The 20,932-nt window shown below is 42.4% G+C and overlaps 1 protein-coding gene across 1 annotated transcript in view; it reads left to right on the top strand.

Annotated features, from left to right (window-relative positions):
• The window catches only part of SOX5 (SRY-box transcription factor 5), a 488,455-nt gene that overhangs the window by 118,611 nt on the left and 348,912 nt on the right, over window positions 1–20,932 (top strand). The gene's annotated exons all lie outside the window — the stretch shown is intronic.

Below are 20,932 nucleotides of genomic sequence, written 5' to 3'. Positions count from 1 at the left end.
GGTCATTTGGTTAAGGACTAATGACAAGAATGTTTGCTATACCTTGTCATCTCCTTCTTTCCTTAGAGTGTGGAGGAAAGACCTGGACATTTGGGTGATCATAGGATTACTCTGAAACATTAAATGTGACAATGTGAAAAAGGCAATATGAGTGCAGGGTGTATCAGGTTTGGTATTTCCAGCAAAAGAGGGAAGAAAGATATTGTGCAAAGCACAGAATATTGTGTATAGCTCTGTTTGTGTCTTTAAAAGAGGTTAATTTAAACTGGAATGAGTTGAAGAATAGCTGCAAAAATTATCTGGGGAACAGAGTGTCTGTTTAATGAACAAGAATAAAGGGTTTGATTTGTTTAACCTCGCAAGATCAAGTAGTTACATGACTTCTCTGGTATTAATACACCAAGAAAGAGAAGAACAATTTAAGGGATAAGAAAAAAGATGTTCATACATACAGCAGTCATTAAATTTAGGGTGGAAATTAGAAACGCTCTACAGGTAGACCACATCTCTCTTTGAGAGAAGTGCCCCAAAATAATTCCCTACAGAGGCCTTACCAGTGATTAATAGAATGAAAGATTTTCTTCGTGTACCTTCATGTATCATATGATGATATGTGACCCAGTGTGATGCTGGCCTTTTTCACAATATCATAATGTTGTTGACTTGCAGTTGACTGTAACACCCAGATCCTTTCCCAAAGGGCTGATCTCTAATCAGTTGCTCCCAATCCTGCATTTATGCAGTTAACTGTTCTACCTAATTATAGTTACATCTTCTTGTCCCAATGGCATCCTTTTCAGGCTGCTCCTCCAATTTGCAAGATCATTTTGAATGCCGATTCTGTCTTCCTGCTCACAGTCTCTGTCAGTTTGATGCTATCTGCAGATTTCATAAGAACACTCTTCATTCCATTGTGCAAGTTGTTAGTGAAAATGTTGGGTAGCACCAGATTTAGGGCAGATCCTTGCAGAACGCCGCTCTATGTGTTCTTCCATTTTAGTAATGAACCATTAATAATACATTCTTTGTAATAGTGTATTGTTTTCCTGTCTGCCCTATGATAGCTGCAGCAAGATCATGTGCCTTGAATATCTTATAGTTCACTTATGTGAAGGTAGTGTCAGGCAGTTTCAAAAACTGAACCACAATCCAAGTGTGGCAACTACTGCTTCTGTACACTGCACAGAACTATAATTAGAAAGAAATGAGATTCGTTTAATAAGATATTTTCTTGACTGATCAATACTGATATGTATTATTTATCTTCTTGATACTGCCCACGTGCTTACAAAAAGTTTTTCTCAGGTTTTCTGGGAATTGAAGGTAAACTTGAAGTGTATAATTCTCCCAATTTTAATTTCTTTAAAGGCAGGTATTATTTTGTTCTTTTCTACCTGTACTATCCCCACCCTTCATAAGTTTTATGCTAACTGCTCTAGAATTGCTTCAGTTGCTTGCAAAAATGCCTTAGAAGAAATGCCATCAGGTACAGCCATTTGCAGGTAGCTTAAATGTACTGAAATGATTCAAATTGCATTGACCTTGCCCCAAAATATTTAATTTCATTGGAGTATTTTGGCACAATTAAAATTTACTTGTAGAAATTTTGACTTAGTGAAGACTATTTTTTTTGTCAAAAAAGCATAAAAGTTCCTGAACATCCCTAAGAAACATGGAGCTTATGGTAATTTCAGCTTCTGAGCAATATTTTAGATCAATAAAAATTATTTCTGATATTAATGCAAGTATTAAACTCTCCTAGTAAAGCATATTTAGTAAATAAATGCTGAAATATTAAGCTATGTACTGTTCAGCATCAGGATCTTTTCACTGCATCTTCCAAACAGACAAAGGTACTGCCTAGCTAGTGCTGCCACAAACCTGATCTGGTGAAACACCTTCTAGGACTAAGTCCGTTTACCACATTTGGTTTCTGAGCTGAGACTTTCAGACTTAGGGTCAGCTAATATTAATCATAAAGGTGATTTTTGCATTGCTAGTTCAGTTCCTAGTGTTTTTGTGCTAGGATTATGAGCTCCTATCCCATTATTCAGTCTGTTCTGATCTTCAGTATGTTCGAACAGCTGGCCAGAGTAATACACATCCTATAATCAATCCTTGTAGACATCCATCCTCAATCTTTTCATGTCAAAAACAAATTCAGAGTTGAGATTTAAAAATAAGTAGATAAAAGAATGGCTTCCTCTAGAAAGGTTTTGAGGGCTTTTTATTGTTGCTGCTGTTCTTATCGGACCATGAATTCCCAGCAAAGGAAGCTATAACTGGTCCTTGAAAGTTTAAAGCTGAGATGATCGACATTTTGGATTGGAGAGCTCAGGGAGGCTGACTATCGTCCTGGCTGGCAGTTGCGAGGTGATAGTATTGATTTCTGTTCAAGGTACACATGGATGTCTACAGATGTATTCTGTGTCCATTAGGTTCTGAATGCAGAGCTTTTAAGTCTTGGTAAGTAGCAGCACGGTGCGTAGGCAGGCTTTGCCCTGGTTTGTTTGTTTTAAGCATAAGTAGAAATAATTCTCTGTGTGTCCATTTAAAATGAATTGATCTTTTGTTAGAGTGAGGGTTGTGCACTGCTTGTTATGGAGTGACTCCATTTGTCCATGCAAATAGGTGCAAAATGAGGATTTGCTACTGCAAAACTGAGAGGTAGGTCAGATTTAATGGAAACATCAGTCATTAACCCTTTCACAGCAGCTGCCTAAGGAGATCCTTGTGGATGAAAATTGCGTTACGTTATCTTACCTAGCTCTGCTGAGCTGTGAAAAAATGGTGAGCCTAATGCACGTACTCAGTCTAGCAGAGTTTACTTAAGAGCTCTGCAAGGAGACAAACATAGACTTTTTGTTTTCACAGAATATGAATCAATTAAGGCTGCTAAATTCCAGGCTTTTACTGTTACTCATGGTCCTGCTGCTTTTCCACTGCTGTGCCAAGACAGTGGGGATTGGGTATGGGGTGGGCAGAGGCACAGAATGGGAATCACAGTGCTAAAGTGTGTAGCCTTTTCTGAATATAAAAGTGAACAGTTTCTTGAACTTGCAATTACGACAGAAAAGGGACTACATTTTTTGCAAACTGTTGGGATTTCCATGCTTCCATGTGATTTGCACAACAGCAATAATAAATCTGGGTCATTACGAGGACATAAATAAGATTAATTTAAAAAGCAAAATGATTGTTCATTCAAAATGATAGTTGCTCTTAAAAGCAGATAGTTGCAAATAAATAATAGCTAGAGTGAATATTATTTTAAAATGTTATCTGCATGATGGTTTTTCTACAGCACAGAAGCAGGCACGATCTCTGCCCCAAAAAGCCTGCATATTTTACACGACAGAGCTAAACATTTTCTTAGGGTTAGGTCAGAGCTGAGGACTGGACCGGGAACAGTCTAAATCGGGTACTATCTTGAATAAGATGCTAAAATTAGAAGCCTGAACTACCTCCTTTGTTGAGTGGGAAAGCATGTCCTGTTTAGTCCCCAAATTTTGATGCAAAGTTGGTTTCTTGATTCTTTGTTCTGCTGTGCTTGTCGTGTTAAGTGGCAACATTACAATACATGGAAACTAAAAGCATTGATTGTAAGTTGTAGGAAAATAGAGGTTTTTTGTAAGCACTCCCACCCATCTGGAACTTGCTGCTCCATTATAATCAGTCACAGATTGTTAAATAAAGTAGACTTTACTTCACCCCGAACTCTTGCTTTATTCTTCTGTGAGTAGTCCAAAATAAGTATTGGATCCCTGAATTAGAACTGAATAACCAATTGGCTTGCATTACCTGCTGGCCTTCAGAGGTCTGTAGCCACTTTTCTATTTCCTTCTGATCGTACTGTATTTAATGAAGGGGTTTGCTGGCCAGCTTCCACATAGGGTGCTTGCATTCTTGGTGACTGCAGTCAGTGTTTTTATTTATAATTTGTGCAGTGCTGCTTTAAATATTTTATTATCCAAAATGCAAATGATCTCCTTTAGCTTCCCTTTGTGGACGAACCTGTTTGCTTGACTTTCTGTATGTGTGTCATCTTTCCAACTGACATGTAGCAGTGTGGTATCTCACATTTGGATACTTCTCACTTGGCGCCGTGCTCATCCTTCCACTTACATTTTGAAGAGTAATTTCATATTTTCTTCTCTATCATTTTGTTTGCCAGCATGGATGAGAGCCATTCCTGGAAGGGGGTGTGCATCAGAGCTGGCACTGAGCGAACCACTGGCATAGGGAAGAGAAGCTGTTCCTGTGTCAAGAAGGCTTGGGCATGTCTAGGTTGTGCCGCCTATTCCACTCTCAGCTAGTTGCCAAAATTCTCTGTGCTCCCTTATGCCAAGACCTATTGAGAGAGAGACTGTCTGTGAGTGTGTGAATTTATAGTTATTTAATAATCGAGCAGATAATTTCCATAGTAATTGCCTTACCTAGGGTGAGGGAAGAAAGGGAAGGTATGCATGCATGTTGCATACTTTACCCTCGACTATAACCGCGGGTTGGTTTCCAACCTAAGCATGACAGGTGAGGGATTTTTTTTTTTTTACTGTTTGTGCTCTGGTTTTTTGTTTGGGGGGAAATTTGTGAGGAGTTGTTTGCTTTGCTTAATTGATGCAGTACAGGGTTCTTCCAAACCAGCCCCCTCATCAGAAATCTTTGTTATGAGAAGCCTACTGTAATAAGGATTTATTGCGCTTAGCTCTGTTAATGTAACATGTTGGTGAGAGTGTGCCATAGATACTCCTCTACGTTTGAGCTGAACATGAATCTTTCAGTCCTAGCTGGTGAGCCACGACTGCTTAGTTTGAGCTAAAGCATCTTATGTTTTTAGCCATAGTTCTTTGTTAGTCATTACGAATGTTAGTCATTACAGTGGCTAAAACTAGACTATTTTTTGGCCCTGCTGTGAGAAGGTGGCCCTCCTAAGGAGACTGAGACATAGGATCTAGGAGGGGAGCTTAAGAGGTGTCATGTAACTGAGTCCTGAGCACGTTCCACACAAAGTTAACTTAGCATCTGGATCACTTGAGGAGCAGCGATCTACTGACTGCTTTTTCTGCTGTCCTCGGTTGTCCTTTCACCGTTAAGAAGTTGCTGGTTTTTCTTGTGGGACTTTTAGGTAAACTTCAAAATAGTTATGCAGTTTTGATGTCATCATTATCCTTTGGGTTATTTAGGCATTTGTCACCTGGAAGACTCAATCTCCATCTTGTCACAACAATTTTTGCCACTTTAGCAGCCCTAAAGTCCGGGGAGATGAGCAGAGACTCCTCCCTCATTCTTGGTACAAAGCTGCCGTAACTCTGTTGGAGACTTCTGTGCAAGATTTAGCTGTTGTGCTAACACCATGTCAGCTGCCTGTAATTACTGGTGAGGCAGCATATGACTGTTGTTCCATCAGCCCAGAGCTCACCAGAGCTACAAGAATGAGGCAGAGAGGCAAGCGTGGCCATTTTATTGAGTACTGTGTGCATGTTCAGCTGTGTGTTTGCCTGTCAGACTGGGGGCACTGGGCAAAGCATGGGAAAGAAGGACTCCCAAAAAACCCACCTAGACCTCAAGGCCAAGTGAACAAACATCAGATAAGAGGTGGACTGTGAAACAACTGCCTTTTGCAGAACTTCAAAGTGATTTTGAACAGTTGTAGTCTAGTCACTGACTCATCCCCTCCTCCCCCTTTTCACTTTTCCTGCCACTCCATGAACAGCATGTGAAAGCACTGAAAGAAAATAAGAATCTTAAACTCATAAACATACCTGCCTCCCATCTGGCACTCATCCCAGCAGCCTGGTGATCTCCTTAGTTGTCCAGCAGATAGTTGAAAAACAAGAGTCCTGTGAAGATTAGCATGTCACCATATCCCTGCCAGATGGCGGTTAGTAAAACATGGGCAAATTGCATTGGCTCTGCTTCCATCATGACAATCACAACAGAAACACTCCAGTGTTGCAACATCGCTATTTTTTAAGCTAGGAAAATGAAAGGACAGTAAAGTAGGGCAATCGTGGAATGCTAAACACCACTTAAACCTAATTGCGATGAAGTAAGTAGACTCTGAAGGGTACAAAGCACCACTGAAGGCGACTCACAGGTTTTAGCCTCTTGCTCTAGGAGTTATGGGAGTGAGCTTCAGGAAGACAACACTGGGCATATTTGCCTCACCACTCTGTTGAAAAGCTCTTGCTAACTTTAATTCCATTTTTAATCCATTTTTTGCTAAACGGCCATTCTTATTTTGATAAGCTTTTGAGTCTTCAGACCTCAGCAAACAGGGAACAGAACTGGACCATAAGGCTTAATCATGTGTTTTTAAGCCAGGATGCTGAGAGACTCCGTATTTCATAAGGATAATTAATTTGGGGTAATAATGGCATAGAAAAGAGAGAAACTTCAGCATGCAGTAGGAAGTCAGGCTGCTGCTAGTGTCGTGTGCTGCAATAAAACAATGCCTCGACACCTCAGCTAGAAATTTGCACCCCAAAATGCAAAGGGCAATCTCTGCTCTACCCACCTTGTCATGTAGTGGTACAATTCAATGCATTCACAATTCAATGTGATAACCTGCTACTGCTGAAAGGGGAGGCCCTGCTCCTTCCTGCTCGCAGCTGCTTGGTCCCATGCTCTTCCTTGTACCACTTATGACATTTTTCAAACCCTTGTCTGAGCTGTGACCAAGTAAATGAGACATTTGAATCGGTGTGTGCACAATCCTTTAGTTTCTGGGACGAGGAGCAAGAACAATCTCCCCAGACACCACCTTCCAGCTGGTACAGGAAATCCATTTTCCCTTAGGTGAGAGGAAACTGGCTGGCTGTGTATGGGAGCCTGATGTGATGCTCGGGAAGCAGAGGTCTGGGATGTTGCTCAGGATCTCGTCTGTGCAGATCAGAACATCACGGGGCAGAACACTGGCTTTCTGTACCACACAGAGCAAGCCAGCGCTTCGTGCAGGGATGCGGTACTGGCCCAGTAATGTGCCTTAGTGTTTGAGGTAGCAAAAGGCTACCATGAGGGAGCGTGGACAGCTTTTTGCTATTGGCTTGCAGTGCTGTTAATGCCCATTCGGGTTGTTTGAAGAGCCATCCTTCCTTTCTCCTCTCGGGCCCCTGGCCCCATCCTGAACAATTTGTATTGGCTGGTATCAGTAGAATGTCAAAAAAGCATCAGAACTTGCAGAGTTATCCAAAGGCATTTGAGCCTCCGTAGTCTTGCTGGTTAGTAGCTAATTTGCAACTGCAGGCTTTCAGCAGGCATTTGAGTTCCTTCTGAACCATCACAGGCAAAAATGCTGTGGGGGATGACTTTGGCAGAAGTGTCTTAGAAAACAAAATTTGAGATCAGCCTAAGATAAAGGATTCCATCTGGAAAAGGTACCTATTCTAGTGTTTGGGTGTGTTTTAGGCAAAAGTGCCTATTACCCCTGTGCTTATTTGAAGCTGTGAACAACTTCAGTCCAATTTCAAGGATAAAAGCAAGTAAGTGGGCAGGCTGAAGCTGCATTCCCCACTCAGTAAATGTGCTGCAGGCTGGGATGCTGGCAAGGTATGTGCCTCTGCTGGCTGGAGAATTAGCTTTGTTTGTTGCTTTTTATTAATTTTAGGTCAGGTGTATGGGGAGAGATGGGGGTTTTTTTAGCCCTTTGATGAGTCAAAAAGCAGTTTGGCAGCTGCAAGGCTGTTGTGCTCTCAGGTAGCTTGAGTGCCATGGATTTCAGCAGAGCTGCAACGCCCAGCGCAGACCCTGCCCCACCTATGCACTTAGTGACACCAGGCAAAGATTTACAAAGCCTTCTATGAGCGCCAGAGGAACTCAAATGTAATTCATTTAAAAACTGATGTTTGGTTTACACCATTTATACATTCGTTTGCGTTCAGCTTGCTTTCCTCTTAGCCACAGACGTATTTCACGTTTTTTGCGCTGCTTGTTCTGCTGAGCGACCAGAGAAAGACTAAAAATCTTCAGCAACATTTTTGAAATTCTGGTATCAGTTTTGACAACAGTTTTTTCTCCTTTTATGTTCTAAATTACTTGCCAATGTCCTGCTTCAATTGATAACATTAGTGTTATTAGCTTTGCTTGAATCAGTATCCAAGAGTTATTCTGTAGCAGCAGTTCAGCTTATTGCTGGCTGGAGGAATACACAGGATCTCCTCCAAACCAAACTTTTTACATCACATCTTTATTTCTTTCCATTGCTCCCCCTCCCCTCTGCCTTTCATTCTCTTTTCTTGCCCTCAAGCCTTATCCCCTTCTCTCACCGTTGCTCTTAAATATGCCTGTTCCTCTCAGGCTTTGACCTTGCACAGGCAGTAAGCGCACAGCCATGTTATTTGGAGTGAAGTAACACCAGTAGTCAGGAAGGAACAATGTAGTTCAGGCCAGACAAAATAAATCTCGCATTTCCTGTCAAGAAACTGGGCCAAAAGCAATGATGAGAGACAGAGGGGGCAAACCACACGGCTCAAAACTAGAGACATATGGGTTAGAAACAACCGCAACCCTCGCTTGAAAACAGAAAACAACAAGCAAAGGCATTGGATGAAAGAGAAATAATACCAGCTCCTCAGCAATGAAAACCGCACGACGTGGGATCTAGCCAGCTTCCAAACGCATCGCATGTGTGGCACAAGCGGGGTCTGAATTTCCTGCTACTGTACAAGATACTAATTGTCCTTTGATTAATTTATTTAATTGATGCTTTCTGTTGTAAATTAGAGAGCTGATCTTACTCTGACTGGCTTGTTTCTTCACCAGACTCCCTTCCAGACCCGAGGAGACGTGCTGATTAGAAGTTTTTGCTACTTTTGTTGTGTTTGAGTAACTCTCCAGCTGGTTTGCATAGCAGTGAAAGTTTCAAAATCATGTAGGTTTGGTACTGCGACTCCCTTATGCCAACAGTCAGCTGTTCATCCAGCGCTGCTGGTGCAAGTGATTATTAATGAGTTTATGGGAAAAGGGTTCAGGATCGGTCCCCAAACCAGTGAGATTTTTGAGCGTGTGTTTTATATCTAGAAAAAGGTCTGTAGTACCCAGCCAAACTACAGAGATAGGACTTGGAGGGTTTTTAATTTTCTTTCTGGGAAGGATATTGAAGTGTGTGTGGAGAATGATGTCATCTGAGGAGCATCCCAACAAGGAAGAAAGTGAGAGTGGTGGCTGGGGCTCTTTGGGATGATTCCCGTGGGGGCCAGTGTTGGATCCTGATCAGTTTGGGAGACTGAACCAAAAGCAACGCATCAGGTGGTGTAAGAATGTTTAAACAGAAATAGCACTTTTCATCTTTGAAGTACTGTGCAAAGATTAACTAATTAGATTGGTTTTCCTCCTTCTTAAGAGTTTGTAAAATAGTGGTCAGGGAACAACTGGGGATATGATTTATTTAAGTGCTGAAATGCTTTGTATAAAGTCCCTCCCAGGAGGCCATTAGGAAAGTGCAGTTACTTTAGGATGTGAAGAAAAGTCCTTTGCGGTGAAGAGGCAGGAAGCAAAGAGCAGTCAGTTTTATTATGAACAAAGATAATATTTGAGCACCTCAGTTATAAGTGCTGAGAGTTCAAAATGGGTCTTGACAACATACTGGAGAGGCAAAATTTTCTATCACGAAACATGTTTGGATAAATTCAGTATTGAGGGAGGAGATTTGTGAAGCACTCTGGGAGAATTTGTCCATTTTCAGGAGTAAAGTCGAATGGGTGCAGAGGAGACTGGCACAATGGAGCTCCTTCTCCTGTCCTCCTAGAACGAGGTTAGGCATTGGCTTGAGGAGGGCATATTACACACCTGTCTTCTGATTTAAAACAAAAAAAAATAAAAAATTAAAGCCCCCAGAAGGTGGCATGAAAGAACACAAAAGGAAGGGGCTGTTTGGAGTAGGAGTGACTTAGGATAGATATAAGGAAAGGCAGTGCGTGAACGTTTAGCAGACGAGTCTCTGTGCTCCGTTCTCCCCTGTGGAGGCGGTGAGCATGCCCCATGGGGTGCAGGGTGCTCCCAGGGGTGCTGATGGAGCTGCTCCTTGCCTGGGCAGCCCAGGAAGGGGGAACACAGCAGGGCTTGTGCGCAGTACAGTCCCACCGCAGCCTATCGTGTGGGCTTGCCTGGGCAGACAAGCCCAGGGTTTGATCATCACCGAAGTGAACATCCTGATGGAAAGCTTTAACTGATCTGACACAAAACTCCAGCCACAGAGTTGTCTAGCAGGATATCAAATAGCAATATATTCAACCAGTGAACCTCTGTGTTAGAACAACACATCTTCAAAACAAACTGAGCACGCCCTGCAGGTATCCTTGTTTCTAGGTATTTCTGAAAGCTCTTCTCATTCTCTTAACCCTTTCAGGTGCTGTACATCCAGCACAGATGGAGAACTTGCACTGAGGCATGCTCCTTGCCTGGTTGAACATGATAACTGTATTGTGCTGGCAGGATTTTCTTTGCAGCTTTAACAGGATGTAGTTGCCTGCTCGTTTCCCACCACTGTGTTGTGAGCTGGGGTGGGGAGTAGGAAGGGAGGTAACGCTTTAATGGGGAGTGATATGCAAATACCAGGCGTGGTATTTGTACTTCTGTAAAGTTCTATGCCACTTATGAAGTATGATGTAATGATGACTGAACACTCAAAAATGGGGATGTTAACATTACTGTATCATAGGAATAAAACAAATAAGGAACCTTTGGACAAAGGGTGTATAGCTTCTTTTAGGAAAAGAATAATCCAGATTTCCAGCCGAAGCTATAGGTAGGTCAGAGAAATTTGCATCTAGAATAGGATCTTTGATTCTTAGAACTTGAGGACGTCTAGATCTGCACTTTTGTAGGCCCATTTTTAGCTAAAACCTGAATTTAACTCAGACCTCACTCATTTGGGATTGAGTTAGCTTGTGGCTCACTAGCATGTATATATGTGTGCTACAGTAGGGCTTGAGGATGAAATTATCACACCATATAACCTTATCTAAACTAGATGCCTAAATTAGGAGCTAAAGTCACCTGTACAGTCAATAGAGACAGGCAGGCTCATCCAAAGGGGCCTTCAGGAACCTCCGTTGACTCTATGAGCAGTTGGATGCCTGAAGTTAGGTGGTATGAATACCCCCTTGGGTGCCTGGTAAGTGAGTTCTGTCTTTTGGGTTAATTTTTTAAAGGACCAAAACAACATGAGAAACTCTAGGCTTGCACTGGAACCAGGAATTGAAGAATTTGAAGCACAAGGTTTCTTCTGATTTAATCAAAGATGATAGATCTTGGATAATGATTTTGAATTTTGGTGTTCCCTATAGCAGAGCTCTATATGCATTCCTGATCAAATTTAGGATTAAATTCTCATTTTGAATGTTCACATCTGTTAAAATATTAACTCGTTATGTATCAGAACTTTTCAGATTTCCTGGCAAGCCAAGCTCAGGATGAAGTCTTTCCAATTGTGTGTGTTCAAGGACATGTTTATACACATGGGTATATACAAACACATGCTCTAGACAGCGTGTAGGTGACAATGCTCTTACAAAGAGTCTTCCGAATTATTTATTGCAAGAGGCAGTAGCAGTCCCCTGCATTTAGATTGCCTCAGTGAATTTCAAAAGATCCTGTTAGACTGATAAGCGTTAATGTTTGCTCTGTCTTTGGCATTCTTTAAAATTTATCAGTGAAAAAAATCGCAGGTTTTAGAAGCACAATTTTGTCATGCCATGAGGCTCTGTTCAAACTTGGTGGTGGTACAAACCTATGAAAGTCACCATTTCACTCTCGCTGTCATTGTCTAGGAAGCGTGTCACAGTGCCACAACATCAGCCAAAGAGGGGTGTTACAAGGAGCCGAGCTCAGCTGGTATCAAACCACCTCTGCTCCTGCAGCTCATAGCGAACTAGGCACCCTTGGACCTGCCAGAGCAGCTGTAGCAGGATGGGGAGCACGTGCTCTCCCAGCCTCCTTCCTGGACATCTGATTTCCCCCCCTTCCTCTCCCTCCCTAGGCTGGCATTGGCTGGCGTTTCCCCAGCGATGTAGCTGGGAAATGGGAAAAAGTGGTGAGGTCTCCTGGCTACAGACCAGACCATACCTTATTTTCTGCAGACTCCAGTTCGTACCCTGAAGCTCAAATGGTGGACTTCTGTGAAGAGGGGCAGAGGCTAAACCTTCCTAGGGAGGTGTGATTTGGAAAGCTTTGGTGGTTGTATGTAATATATTTAGTTTTTATCTTTTTTTTTCCTTTAGAAAAGGAGGAAAGTTCATGCAAAAACAATGTTTAAAGCAAATTGCAAAGCCAAACATTGGCAATTAAGGCCAAATTCAGGTTGTCCCTCCAATCACACTTCTGCCCTCTTGTGTGAATGCCCTGTGATACACTTTTGAACTGCAAGAACCTGGGCTAATTTTCCCTCATCAGAGCAGAGGATGGACACACAACAGGACAGAATTAATGGGCAAGTTGAATACCAGTATTTCCTAACTTTAAAATACTTGACTTTAACGTTTTTTCCCCAATGTTTTTTGAATCTACACTCTGTTGTTATTGATTTCAGAATAAACACTTCACTAGATCTGAAGAGAGATATTTCTGCCTCATGCAGCTTCTCTGAAGTTACTGGTTTCATCAGGGCTGAATTTGGCCCCTTACATCTAATGAATTGTATATTCCAAAATCAATATTAATAAAGCCGGATGCTCTTTTAAAATAGATTGTAGACATTCATATAGTCTGTGTAAAGTTCATATGAAATTATACTTGCCTATTCTTTATTCATCCTTTTGGTTAATAAATAATCCTTTAGCTTTTCAGTAGTTGGTTTCTGGGATCCTGTTGGACATCTGTATTTATCATTTAGGAAGCCATCACCAGTAAATCTTTCTTCAGATTTTTGACAGAAAGCCTGGGGTTTTCAGGATTATTGGCTACTTCTCATTGTGCTTGGGGTTTGTTGTTTTTTTTTAAAAAATATATTTATAACCTATTCTATTGGTGAGTTGCAGTTCACTGACTGAGAAGTTGTTTAGCAAAATGTATGGCATCAGTGAGGCACTGAGAAGGAAAATCAACCATCCACTTGCTGAATCTCTGCATTTGCTGCGAGGCACCATTTCATCTGGGGATATGAGTGACTCACAAAGGTTGGAGGGACTCATAATTTCCATACTCCAGCACCGTTTGCAAGGATTTTCTGACTTTTGTATTTATCATTAGAGGCAACGTTACACAATGTCAAAGAAAAAAAAATCTAGCCTTCATAATGTGCTTTCCTGATTGTAAATGGGGCTGGATATCCTGTACTGAAATGTCAGGTTAGATCCTTTGTAAACTCTGAAGCCTGCTCTCAGAATAGAACACTTCTGGAGTGTATTAAATTGGTGTTAATTGAGAAACACATATGCCAATGACATTTTAAGCTACGCTAAATAAAACCAAACCTTTAGCAGGTCCCTATCACAGAGAGATCCTGAGATTTCACTGAACCTGCTGCTGCCGTCATCTTTTTTCCATCTATGCATATGTTGCTTGCAATGATATATGGTAGCTCCTGATGCAAATACCACTCATGCTGTTACAGCTTAAAAGGCCCAGAAATAGAATGCAAACACAATGTCTGTTTTTTTCTGCTCCACGTTATAAAAACCTATGACCAACAGCCGAAAGTTTGATTCCTTTTCCCTGCAGTTTTCACACCAGCTGACTTCAAAACATACGTTCTGCGCTGCAAGTCATAAAAAATTCATCAGCTCTTTCTTTTTTTAGGGGGGACTAATTCTGCAAGTGTCTCCGGGTTCTCTAGCTCCTGTTGCAGCTGAGCCACAGGTCAGCATCTCAGGAGGGGCCCCATCCTCAGGCGACCCAGTGCCCAGTATATTCACTGACTCCACTTCCCTGACATGGCTGGCCCCCGGATCAGGCCCTAAGCGTATTGGTAAAGTACATGCGCTTTATCTTAAGATAAATAAAGCCATTGGAAAAATGCAAAGCAAAATTGGGGTTGAAGTCCCAATTGTGTCAATATACTCATGGGATGTGGCAATATTTTCTTACGCATTTGATTTGTTTCAGAAAAAAAGGGGCAGCCTGGAAGTTACCTAGGGCTGGGTCTCGGCAGCACTGGCCACACGGCAGCTCAGCAGAGCGGAGGTGCAATCCTGCTCTAATGCAACCACACGAACTCTCCCAAGCTGGCTTTGCAGGACTGCTCTTGTTAGAGCAGCTGTCTTCTGCTGCGAGTTAGGGCAAGAGGTCAAGAGCTGTTTATGAAGGGTCTGGTACTATTAAGCTGGCATGATATAGCTACGAGTGAAACTCACTGGCAGCTCATTGATTTCCAAGTGATGAAGCCCACTACTGCTTTGCCACTCAGTAACTTTTTGCCTTTGAACCAAAAAAAAAAAAACCCATATTTTTTCCTCAAATAGCTCATGCAGCTTTTTTTTTTCTTTTTGATATTTGTGGCCATCTCCTGACTATGTCCTGAAGGTGCTCAGGTTTATTTCTGACTCATCACCTTTATGAGCATAACTAAATAGACACTAAATCCTTGAAAGGAATTTGATGTCTATAAAACCCAGACTTGTAGGTGCCTGACTCCTAAGTGGAGGGGAACAGGGGTCTCTTCCCCAATTGCTGCCCCCAGGTGTAGTGATAGGGCATACCTGTGCCTGATGCACAGCTTGAAGGAGCAGTGAGGGGGATGCTTCTCTCAGGGTGGGTGCACAAACTGCTGAGCTGCTGCAAAGTCCGCCTTACCCTCCTGTGGCCCCCAGTAAATCTTGATTTCTTTACTGTACAGTTTCAGAAGTTCATAGTGCATGCTGCCAATCTTCTTCCCAACTTACACTTATTTCTGGTGTTTCAGATAGGGCCTCAGTTTTTCGGAAGTCTGGTGGAACTGCATCAGTGGGAATGTGTCATCACATGGGACATGGTCAACTGGTAGATGTGCTCCAGGTCCCAGTAAGCTGGATGCTGGCCTGTGGTGTCTCTCAGGAACGAGGACTGGGGTTTATATCTCTAGTTATCTGATAAATGGAAATGAATGAAGTAATTTATTTTCTGAAGAAATATCTCCCAAGCCTTCTCTTGTGTGAGAAGTATTAGACTTTGTGTTCGGTAGTTTCTAAATCAGGATATGTATTTTTCAGGTCAGTCAGGTTTTCCTGCTCTTCTTTGTTACATACAGTACAACACGTGGTTTTAAAGTGAATATGTGCCTACAACATCCTACAAAGATGGTAGCATCTTTACTTGTGTTTTGCAGATGAGAAAACGCAGAATGATTGAGTGCTTTGCTAAGGCCAGACAGGAAAACGGTGGGAGGAGGAGGGAGGATTCCCTGACCACCCATTGTGGACATTGTCTGTCCTTCCTCCTCGTGGCGTGGCGTCCCACCACCGTATGTTGGAGCAGCTCTGGAGCGCGGGAGACTCGCACGCTGTAGTGACTAGCCAGCTGTTTGCCACGCAGTCTTTCACAGGGTAGCTGCGTGCAAAATTTGATTATAACTCGCTTAATTGTCCACTTCCTTGTAACTGTTCTTGCTGCCGCCTCTCCCGTTAACGGTGCCCTCATGTTGGCAGGACCAGGAGGGCGATGCTGTGCTATCCCAGAGGATCCCTCTTTTCTCCTTTCGCGTGTCTCTCGGACACGATAGCTGCCTTGCAGGCAGTGTGCGACCAAAGCGTTACACGATCAAACACACTCTTATTAACCCTGGACTGCCAACTCCCTCGGTGATAATGCCGTAGATGCAGTACTCAGGCTGTGCAGATTTTTAACATAAAATATTATGATCTGTCTGTCTGCTTGCGCATCTGTCTATCTGTCCATCTATCTAATGGACCTACACGCATGCTGGAATAGCTTGGGGAAGGTCAGAGGGAGTTCAGGATCACAGAAAAAAAGGTCAATTTTTGTGTGTGTGCCTGTGTTGCTCCAGCTAACTGATGAGGCATCTTGGCAGGGCATTTCGACTTAAAGAGACAGCCCCATCCATTCAGAGGATGCGAGTGCCCTTCTTGTGAAACACGGTTGAGAGTTATTTGCCAGAGGTGACTTTTATATGGCTTTCCTGATGATAAAGTTTCCTCGCAAATATCTCTGTTGGAAACGTGCAAGTATCTCCAGCGACTCTGCTGGACTTGTCGGAGATAAGCATGGTATGTATGGCGGGGCCCGAGATTTGGTTTGTGTTTAATTGGGACATCTGTGTGTTTACACACGTTGTAAAATAGAGAAGCTGCGCGTGTGCAACGGGGCTAAGGGGGCTTGAGCGTCTCGGGACGGGTACACACGTGCGGTGGGGTCTGTTAGACGTACAGCATGACAAAACAGTTTGGAGATGTTTCACTTGGTGACATTTTGGTGCCCTTTTTCGATTTCCAGCACTTTTTTGTAGGTGAGCAGGAGATTAATTCTTCTCCCCAGTCCACTAAGTTGAGGATTCGATAGCCGGCGTGACATTGGGGTCCTGCGCTTCCAAGCCGCTGGTGGGAATGGAGCAGCGGGGTTTCCAGCAGCAGCCCTGGTTCACAGAGCGACCATTAGGCAGGCAGAAGCCCCTGGCAGGGTTACAGACCAGACAGTCTATATGAAGGCAGGTCAAAGGGTGAGCTTACTGTTTACTGAGTCGGTAAATAGCTAATTATTCAGCCCGGCAACACGGTGAAACCCCACATGGGATGTAAATCCTCAGCAATTCAGTGTTATCTGGCGGGGAACGGATCTGAGATCCGAGGATCCCTTGCAGTAGCAAAGGGGAGCTCTCTGCACTTTAAAACCTTTTAGGGTCATTGTACAATACCGCGGAGCCATAAAGGAGCCCTCACGTGCCAGAAGCAGTTTAACAGGCCCGGTGTTGGGCACTTAATTGTGTCAATAATTATTCACGCATTAGCACCAGCTCCTCCTTAAAGTGTGTACTGCGGTGACTCATTAAGTTATTACTGGTATTCATTACCAGTAAAATTAGCCTTTTTTTTCAAAGTGTAAAATTTATGTTTTATAGAAAAATATTGCTAGGAGCGCAACAGCTTTACTCTGCTCCCTGCTTGGTGCAGAGGAAAACAAGACTATGTGGAGATGAAGCAATATTTTTTTTGTCCAAAAAGAGGGCCTCAAATTAGAAAGAGCCTTGTGCTTTTTTTTTTCTTTAATTTTTTTTTTTGGTGGGTTTTATGTACTTAAAATTGGGGTAGGGGGGAAGCTACGTTCCTGCCCAGCTTTGGCTGTCGGTCCTGTGTGCGTAAGTGCTGGTATCACAAGTGAGAAATATAGCCAGTGTCTTTTGATTAATAAAGTGTTAATGTATATGCAGCTGTCTTTATGTTAAATACTTCATGGTGCACTTTGTTTCTTTAAATACTGATCATTTACAGTGAGCGTGTACAGTATATATGCCTGGAGGGAGAGCAATTGTTATACAACTCTTTAATCCAAACCATGATTAAAACCCCTTTTGTTCCTCCCTCCCTGCATTACTCCAGCCTATCATGTTCTCTGAGAAATCATTTGGCAAGTAGATACATGTGTATTTTACGAGAATAACTCCTTTTAAAGAATCAGTTTTGCTTTTGTTCTGCTTTTAGAACTTAGTTTTTTGCATTTTAATATACAGCGCTGTTCAAAAGGCATAGGAGGGTCATAGCCATTTTTTGCGTGAATAAGGTATAATTGAAATATGATGTATGCAGATATCATCACTTCTACAGCAATTATCTGGATTGTTTGTTTAGTGGGAACATACTTTCAAGCAGGGTTTGGTCAGTGGCAATCACGTTGTGTGACACAGCTGAGAGAAACGACAAAGAATATGTAAAGTCTCACACTGTGAAATTTTACGTTGCGCCGAGAGTGTCTGCTAGGGGGAATCGTTAGGAATTTCGAAGGTGAAGGCCACGGCGGTTTCAGAGAGAAATGTAAAGGCGGACGGGGAGGCTGGTGCTTAGATCTTGGGGAGAGGCTGGGGTTTGGCATTCTGTTTCATGTGGAGATCAGCAGTTAATGTGGTCCTTGTTGAAACTTGAAACAGCTCTATTAGTAGCTTGATTGGGGAGAGGAGAAGAGACCAAGAGTAAACAAAAATGTGCGGTCTGGAGATGGGCTTAATTGTGCACAATACATCTTGCCTCTGTGCGGCTTATTCTAATCACTCCAAATGGCAACACGCACGCTCGCGCACACACACACAAATTTGATCTGCTCAAGCAGATAAAACTGCTATGTGTATAATATTGCCAGGCTAGAAGGAAAAAAAAAATGGACATCTGTTTAACAAGTCTCTATTGTAGACAGGATCATAGAAACACTGTTGCCTGCCTGTCGTGTTCAATCAAAATGAATAAAATGCTTATTTAAAAAAAAAAAGAAAAAAAACAGGCGGAAGAGCGCCTTAAAGTATTTGCTTACACTTTTTTTGTTTTAATTTCAGCAGCATGATGAGGAGGGGGAATCCCAGGGGCAGGAGGAGGTTTCGGGAACAGTGAAGGGAAAATTTTGTTTTGTTTTGTGTTGATTTTTTTTATCCTCTGTACAGCCGAGAGAGGCGAACAGCAGTCGCAACTAATTGTAGCTCACTCAGGAAAGTCTTCATTAGCACTTGCCACACATGGTTACCAGATGTGCCGAAGAAGGGGTGGAAGGAGGGGGGAAGGAGTATGTGGAGAATGGGCTACATACTTAAACCTAATAATCTGTCTTTTGTTTTCAGGTCTATTGTGTTGGGTAGGGGAAGAATGGGGAGAGGGAGAAACCCTGGCTGCTTTTTGATGCAGCCAGTCCCTATTAGCTGAATGGCATTCCTTGTCTTGCAGCCTCCTCCAAGGAAGGAAAAAACCCTCAATCATGGCCAAGTAAAGAGGGATTTATTTATCTATTTATTTATTTTTAAGGCTATCAGTGAACTATTATTCCACTGAACCCAGCTGAAAGTATTTGGATTATCATACTGGTAAACCACTATCTTTCTGGCTAGCTCATGAATTTGAGCTGGGGGGGTTTTGTGAGCTTGTGGGCTCCCAGAATACTGGTGGGGCTGTTGAACTGTCAGTTTAATAGCAGCAGCATCTCCTTAGTTCACGTGTACTTTGCCAGTGTGTGTGAGATGCAATCAGCGAAGCCAAGTCCAGCAGGAAGGTAAGAAGAGCTCTGTGGTCCTGTCAGTCAGCCCTGAGGTTGTCATCTTGGTCAGATGTTTACCCTTCTGCCTTTTGCTATTAAAAAAAAATATTAAATAGATCTTCCATATACAGTGGCTGTTGGTGCTGCAGACCAAATTGTGGTCCTGCTGCTCACATAGATGATTTTCACAGGAACCAGTGCTAATTTTACTGCACACATTACCACAAATGTCGCTCCTTAGGAAAAAAGAGCCCCCCCTTACTTTTCCTTTGGATTGGTCCTCTCCAGGGGTATCCTACGCAGCCATCCCTGCCATCTCCCCCCTCTGCAGCAGCACTGCAGCTCCTTTCCCCTCTTGGTCCCTGAAATCTTCCCACAAGGTAGTGTGTTTTTCATACTGGCATCGTCTGTGCTTGGACATCCTCTTTCTTCATCCCCTCTTCATTCCAGTGGTAAGAGAACATCACTGTGTCTGGATGACAAGGCTTAGATGACTCTCCAAACTCTGAATAATCAGGGATGAAGGTTTAATTATGGCACTACACATGATATCCACAAGATTTGGCACTCTGGTCATGTGAGAGAACAGCACTAGATGAACTTTTACTAATTAAGCACTCTGTTTCACTTCCTTCTGGAAACTGCAAGGAGGTATAAACGTGGGAAATCACTTATGTTAAAGAAAAATAGAGACATTTTTGGAATCTTAAATTATCTGAGTTGAACCTAAATCTTGTGGCTCCAGCCTTGTTTTATCCAGCTCAGTTAGCCAGTCTGTAATCTCATCCTGCTTTGGAGCCTGGAAATGTTCTTGCTCACAATCTCAAAGCAGAGCAGATGTTGCATAAATAGAAAATAGGTTGTGTGCACAGCCTAATCTAAGCACAGAAGGGCACGGAAGAAGGTTTGGATGAATGTAAGCTAATCAGGACACAGATCTGCTGTATTTTGGGACTTAGGACCACATTTTTTTTCAGATACATTCTGCCTACCAGATTCCAAATATGCTGTACACTTTTTCCCCACTGCATGGCAACTCCCACTTGGAGTTTTTTTTTAATTTTTTGAGAATAGGGTAATGCATGTCAGCTCAAGCTCACCAAAGCAAATGGCTGGTAAGAATTAATCTATTCCATTCTTTCTTCCATGTTTGACTGACTTCTCCATCCAATCATCTTGTTATTCCAGGTCCAAATTAATCAAAGTCCAGGAATTCTTCTTTCAGATTCCCTCAAAGGAAATAATAAAGCTAAATCACTTAGCTGAGTTAGTTGTAGATGCCTTTCCTACTGTAGGATTGTAGAGTCTCCTTCGACCCTGTTGAAATTGGTTGGATCAACACAACTAGCATAGCCAGAGTTACTGAGCGTGTGGCTTCCGTAAAGTGTCTTTATTAACTGTCAGAAAGGCCCAAGGAAAAGTTTGATAAAAATTAACCTATTTACCACCCCAGTTTTGCTGTAGCTGCTATTGTATCAGTTGGTTTCTTTAATAAAATTAAGTGCTGTATTTGTAATTTGTATAATGCTATCCCACGTTATTTACACATGAATGAACTGTGGTTGTGCCAACATGCAGAATGTAGAGACAATATCTCTGTTTATAATAATTCATTACTAGAAAAACCAACACTGCAAATTTGATGTTTTTATCAAGTTTTCTTTCTTCTGGAGGCACACATATGTGGGTTTTTGTCCGCACCTGTTACCCACAGAATGGGTTTCACATGTAAGTGTTGTTGTCTTCGTGGTGAAATCACAGCCATACACAGCAGATATCATCTTAGCTGATTTTTATTGTCTCATATTCCACAGAGATATGAAGTCAGATTTGAAAT

The sequence above is a fragment of the Nyctibius grandis genome, chromosome 5 (assembly GCF_013368605.1).
Source record: "Nyctibius grandis isolate bNycGra1 chromosome 5, bNycGra1.pri, whole genome shotgun sequence".
In the NCBI taxonomy this organism is placed as follows: domain Eukaryota; kingdom Metazoa; phylum Chordata; class Aves; order Nyctibiiformes; family Nyctibiidae; genus Nyctibius; species Nyctibius grandis.
Note: the sequence above shows the minus strand (reverse complement) of the source record. Positions and strands in the feature narration are given on the sequence as shown.